This window comes from Notolabrus celidotus, unplaced genomic scaffold, assembly GCF_009762535.1.
Source record: "Notolabrus celidotus isolate fNotCel1 unplaced genomic scaffold, fNotCel1.pri scaffold_166_arrow_ctg1, whole genome shotgun sequence".
NCBI classification, from domain to species: domain Eukaryota; kingdom Metazoa; phylum Chordata; class Actinopteri; order Labriformes; family Labridae; genus Notolabrus; species Notolabrus celidotus.
Genome location: NW_023260033.1, coordinates 19,551 through 26,362, shown reverse-complemented (window position 1 = coordinate 26,362; position 6,812 = coordinate 19,551).

Below are 6,812 nucleotides of genomic sequence, written 5' to 3'. Positions count from 1 at the left end.
ACACGGCTGCTCACAGACCCGCGTTACTTCAACCCTCTGAATCTGATCCAGAATCTGATCCTGACGGAGAGGCGCCTGCAGCAGGACCTTTCTGAACCATTGGTCACAGATTTAGTGTTTCTGGTTGTTTTATTTGTCAGTATGTCGACGTGTGTCTTGGTACACAGCTACCAACATGTAGCTATGTGGCTATGCTAACTAGCGCTAGCACTTGAAAACTAAAAATCATCCACTAGATCTTCAAATCTGCAGACGTGGGGAGTCAAAGCGACCTTTGTGTTTATTAAGACAGCCTACAACTAGCATGCCTCCCTCCTAAGCTCCTTGTTAGCACACATGTGTGCAGGGAATGAAAAACGGAGGAGGGGTTGAGTTGTATTTTATACAGTCTATGGGCTGAACAAGCTCCGAGCTCTGACTTCCTGTTACAGACCGGATGGCGTTGTGACGTATGAAAAACACTGAAAACTGAAACGGCTGGTTTCAGCACACATTTACAGAAAGGTGGAGAAATCAGAACAGGGGCAGAATGGAGTCTTTGACTTTTCAGGGGGTTTGTAGACAGGGACACAGATTTCAGGTGGAGAACCATTAAAAAGTCCATTTTGCATGATATGTCACCTTTAAAAAGTTGTGTCTTTTATCACGCTGCAAAAAAAAGCACGAGGTCAGACTGCTCAGCAGGAAGTCACTTGAAGCAGGAGTTGAGTTTGGAGGAATGGTGGTGAAGTTTACAGTTTGCATGATGCTTCACACACAGATATTTACAGGGGGTTGGTTTCCACCAAATCTAGAAGGGAGACACTCCAAGAAAGGGGTGTGGGCAGAGGTCTAAGGGTTTCTATCTGATCAGGAAGGCCATGGCATCAGTTTCCCTATCTGTGACTTCTCCTCCACATCCTGTGCATCGTCTCCTACAGACTCCCTTCCCTCTCTCGGAGTGTGAATCCTGCAGCAGCATGTCTGGAATTTAAATGAGACGTCTGTCTGGATGCAGCTTTTCCTTCGCTCCGCAGGAGGACTCGTTTGTGATCCGCCCCCCTCACTAATCTTCAGACCTGTTCCTAAGTTTGTTCAGGTTACTTTATTAAACAGAACCAGCCGAGTGTGTTTGACGGGAGAGATCTCCATGTTTTCCTCTCTGGTGTTCCTCCTCCTAACGAGCAATAAGCATTTCATTTCCCCTGAACCGCCTGTGTGGGCCGACAGTAATTGCATTGTTTCCCTCCTGAGACCCGGCTGCCTACGGTCCATCTGTGAGCGGGCTTATTGCTGCGGAAGTGATTTTACTATTGCATTATTTTATCAATATTACAGCGAACAGGAGGCCCTGCCTGGTCCCCTGCCTGGTCCCCTGCCTGGTCCGCTGCCAGGACCGGGGAGTCTTGGCAAGCTGCTCGGGAGGCGACAAACTCCGACACCAGAAGTTTTATGTTGAGATCAAGAAGGTGGCAGAATAACACAAATATAAACGACGGGGACGGTCTTTAAAAAGACTCGGGTGAGTTATTTAAGCGCTTTAAAGACTCCCATACTGACCGACCTCTCGAAGAGACGAGGAGGACGTCGTGTTTATTTACTGCGGCGCTCAAAAAGACGACATTAAAGGAGATGGTGCAAAAACTCAGAACTAAAGAAGTGTTCTGGTACAAAACAACCTTTTCAGACTTCATCTGAACCACATTCATTTAACACATCCAGAAAAATGTCTTATTTCAAGATATTAGACGTCAAAAATCAGACCTGAAGTGCTTAAAATTCTACCACTGGGGTGAGAAGAATGTACTTCTGCTCTTTCTAGAATTAAGACTTTACTCCAGAATCAAGAAACTTGATCAGTAAAGATGTCTGCCCACATTGGAACATATTTTTTTACTAATTTGACCCCCTCCTGGAATCCCACCTCAATATAACTGGCACCGCCCTCTCCTGGTTCAAATCATACCTCTCCGACAGACAACAGTTCATCCATTTCAACAACTGCTCCTCCTCCACTGCCCCTCTGTCACAAGGCGTCCCCCAGGGTTCGGTGCTTGGTCCTCTGCTATTCATTCTCTACATGCTCCCCCTCGGTCACATCATACGCAAACATGGTTTCCATTTTCACAGTTATGCCGACGACGTCCAAATTTACATCACCTCCGCAACCCTCACCACACTCACTGACTGTCTTACCGAAATTAAAAGATATCATCATCATCGGCCCCAAATCCCTCACCACAACCACCCAAAATTTCTCCCTCACATTTGATAACACCACTCTGACTCCATCAACCCATGTTGGAAACCTCGGTATAATTTTTGACACCAACCTCACCTTTGAAAAACACGTTACCCACATCACCAAAACCGCCTTCTTTCATCTGAAAAACATCGCCCGCCTCCGCCAACTACTCTCCTTCGTAGCAGCTGAAACCCTGATCCATGCTTTCATCACCTCCAGAATTGACTACTGTAACAGCATCCTATATGGTTCATCATCCAAAGTCCTCAATAAACTCCAGTACATCCAGAACTCAGCTGCCCGTCTACTCACTCACTGTCCTCCAAAACCTCCACTGGCTTCCTGTCCCCCAAACTCCTCCTCCTGACATACAAAGCCCTCCATCACCTGGCCCCCCCTCCTATCTCACTGACCTGCTTCACCCTCACAACCCCTCCCGTGCTCTCCGCTCCTCTGATGAAAACCTCCTCTCCACGCCCTGTAGGACCAAGCACCGAACCTGGGGCGACAGGGCTTACTCCATTGCTGCCCCTGCCCTCTGGAACTCCCTCCCCACACACACACGCACCTCCACTGACCTCCAAACATTCAAATCCCACCTCAAAACTCCCCTCTTCAGAACTGCCTTTAACTGTTACTGTTTTTATTTCCACTGTGTTTCTTTTATTGTGTATTTTATTGTGTGCTATTTGTGAAGTGTCTTTCAGTTCTGTGAAAAGCGCTATATAAATAAAATGTATTATTATTATTATTATTATTATAATTTCCAGGAGTTCAGACTTCATTTTTGACGTGTAAGATCTCAAGTTAAGTCATTTCCAGGTTTCAGGTTCAGGTGACTTTATTTGTACCCGTAGGTAAATGTTGTTTTGCAGCCAGTGAGATATCAGATCATGACGTCGGTCACATGACTCCAGCTGTCCGGCGGTCCTGCTCCATGCTATGTTCTGAAAACGCAACCAGTGGGTGTTGACGGACCAAACCGTACTGAACCAAACCAGACCACTTGAGGAAACTCGCCTAAACAGGGATCCCTTAAAGCTAGGGTTGGTAGTCTTGGAAAACTAGCATGAATTTGAATGTAGCATTTCCTCAGGACTCCATCTAACCCCTCCCCTCGGAGCTCCTCCAAAACGACACCCCCGCTACCATATGATGGTGACTGATTCAAAACCGGTCCTCATCAAATCGTTATCATAGTGAAAGTTAAAAACACAAGCAAACATGGCTGCTGTTAGCACTCACAACTGTCATGCTAGCATTATCCAGTTGTCCTGGTGATATGATATCAGGAGAGATATTAGACTCTGATCCGGACTACAGTCCTGAGCAAAGCCCCTCATCGGGTCAGAGGGGACAGGTCCAAGGTGGAGCGAGAGGGGCAGTCAGTAGAGTCAGGGGAAGCAGAGGCAGGAGACGGGGAGTGAACGCCGGGGGAAATGTACGCTCTGCAGGAGGCGGGCAGAACGGCAGGACGGGATCTGATTGGTTTCATCATTTGGTTCCTGATGGCAGGGATTGGTTGGTGTTTTCCCAGGATCTAAATCTGACGACCAACCCCAGCTTTAAGGGTTCAATCCTTTTTTTCTCTGTCCCTGCTCCCTCTAGGCTTGATCTTTAAAAAACATGGCGTCCTTCCACCTTTATGCAGATGATACCCAAATGTACCTGGTTCACTGGAGCCTTTACTTAACTGCCTCAAAGACACTAAAGCAGAGACGCAGAGACGCAGAGATGTGGCGTCAGTGATGACGAAGAGAATCTAGAACAAATACTTGGAGGTCGAAGTATTTCTCAAGGTGACAGCCTTTAAACAAAACCCTCTGTGTGTGTGTGTGTGTGTGTGTGTGTGTGTGTGTGTGTTTTTTCCCTCTTGATTGGCACAAGCAGCCGTTTACCAGAGAAACAAGGCGAGCGTCTCTCTCTCTCCATCCTCCGAGCCTCCACCTCTGCTTTCTGCACGCCGCCCACGTCCGCCCTCCCCGAGAAGCAATTAACAGAATCAAACGCCCTTGACCACGGCTCGGCGCTCGGTCCACCGAGGCTCGATTAGAGAGCCCGCAACACGCCGCCACGGGAGGGGAAAAATGACCACGGCCGTGTTTGTGAATGACATTATCCCGAGGAGATTGCGTTTGTGGGGAGAAGGAGAAGAGGAAACACTCCTCCAGAGAGCGTGAGTGTGAAACGGACAAACAGAGACTCTGCTGATGGACGTGTGTTTGAAAGGATGCTGAGAACGGAGGGCGGTCTGCGTCTGTACAGGAAGAGGTCTGAGAGGTATTGTCCACCAGCCTCTTACAGGACGTGTCTTTTCTAAGAGATGCTCAGAGAAGAAGAATTTCACTCTTCAGCCTGTTTCAGCTCCTCGTTGCGCCTCTGACACATCACTTCAAGCTCCCGCCCCTTTTTATGCTAATTAACCCCAGAACACATTCAGAGCAGCAGACTGAACGCAGCACAGCTCTGTGCTGCAGAGAGAGGAGATGCTGACAGCTCATCTAGAGTCAGACACAAAACAAGAGCAAACTGTAAGGAGGGTGTCTTTGTGCTTGAATGCTTTATGAATGAACTCAACTCTTTATATTTATATACATTTATATACAGACAGAAAACTACAGACAGAAAACTGTGGACAGAAAACTACAGACAGAAAACTGTGGAAAGGAAAAGGAAATGAAATACTGACAAAATGAAATCATGAGGATCAAATCAATAATCAAATAAAATCTGAGAATATCAGAAAAATCTAATTAAAAAAAATAATAAAAAAAATTTAATTGAATCAGAGAATATCAAGAATATCAGAATAATAAAATTAATTCAATAAAATAAATTCTTAAAAGTATTAGAAAAAATAAAACAGTTAAATAAAATCAATAAAATAAAATCATAGAATATCAGAAAAAATAAATTTAAAATAAAATCATAGACTATCAGAAATAAAGGTATACATAAAAATTTAATAATTAAAATAAAATCAATACAATCAAACCAGAGAAGTATCAGAAAAATGAAATAAAATGATTAAACTAAAATTAATAAAATAAAATCAGAAAATATCAGAAAAATACAAATTTAAAATCAAATCAAATAATATCAGAAAAAAAAAAATATATATATAAATAAAATAATTAAAAAATAATCATTAAAATAAAATCAGAGAAGTATCAAAAAAATAAAATAAAATAAATAAAATAAATTTAATGAAATAAAACCAGAGAAGAATAAGAAAAATGAAATAAAATAATTTAATTTAAAAAATGTAAATTAAATCAGAGAATATCAGAAAAATAAAATAAAATAATCAAAATAAAATCAATCAAATAAATTCAGAGGAGCATCAGAAAAATATAATACATTATTTAAAATAAATTCAATACAATTAAATCTGAAAAGAATAAGAAGAAATAATTTAAAAAAAAATCAATTAAATATAATCAGAGAATATCAGAAAAATAAAATAAAAAAATCTATAACAGGATAGAATAAAATAAACTTAATAAAAATGATAAGAACCGCCTTATTAAGCATTCCAAAAGTTCCCTCCAAAGCCCATATAAGGTCATTTAATTATTCAATCCTGAACTGGTTTCACCCCAGGAGTCCTGCTCACCCTGTCAGGACTCAGATATCCCAACCACCTGATCTCTAAACATCAGAACACCTGCTTAACGCTGAGAGTGCTGACAGTGTAGCCACTAAATGAACGTTTCTGAAATCAAACAACCAAACAGAGAGTTAACTCCTGCCGTGTTTTTAAACAACAGACTCGTTCAGCGGCTCTAAACGAAGGAGTTTCTCATTAAGGCAGATCCTCCTGATTGAAGAGGAGGAGGCAGCAGAGACACAGAGGAACGTCTAATGACTCCTCGTGTGTTTCCTGTGATTGCGGCGAGCTCCGTGTGATTGCGGACGTGTTAACCTGCGCGACGTGACAGAGTGATGTATGCGGCGTGATTACAGACGACGATCGGGGTGATTACTCTGCAGTTCGGACTCTTGCGCTCGTGATTGGGAGCGGCTGCGTTCCTACAGCAGAATCCTCTTCGTCTCTTTATTCTTGCTGCGGGAGCTTTCCGGTGATCTCCATCAGGATCACGCAGCAGACTCATAAACTCTCTGGGCTCATCAGGGATGTGTCTGTGGCTCCAGGGAAGACATTACACCTGAAGTCTCTGGTGAATAGTGAGGGCGCAGGTCGTTTCTTTAAATCCCTCCAGAGACAGGATGAGGATCTGACTTTAAAGCTCCAGTGAGGAGTTCTTCAGTGTGTTTAAAACAGACTTAAATTAAAATGAATGCCTCTTTATGACTTACAAAAGCAGCTGAGACCATCATTGAGTCGCCTGATTATTTCTCTGTGGTACTATCTGATACCTATAAACAATGCTGTGGAGTAGGTGTCATAAGAAGCGATTTATGGCGCTTAAAAGTAACATTTTGCACGGCACATATTCTCAAAAAAATGGCCTCTGAATGTTTAAATGAAGCAAGGTGAAATTATTTTCCGGAAACACAATGAATGCATCAGAGATTTTGTCCACAGGGGGCGCCAAAGTCAACACAAACCTAAAGTTCCTAACAG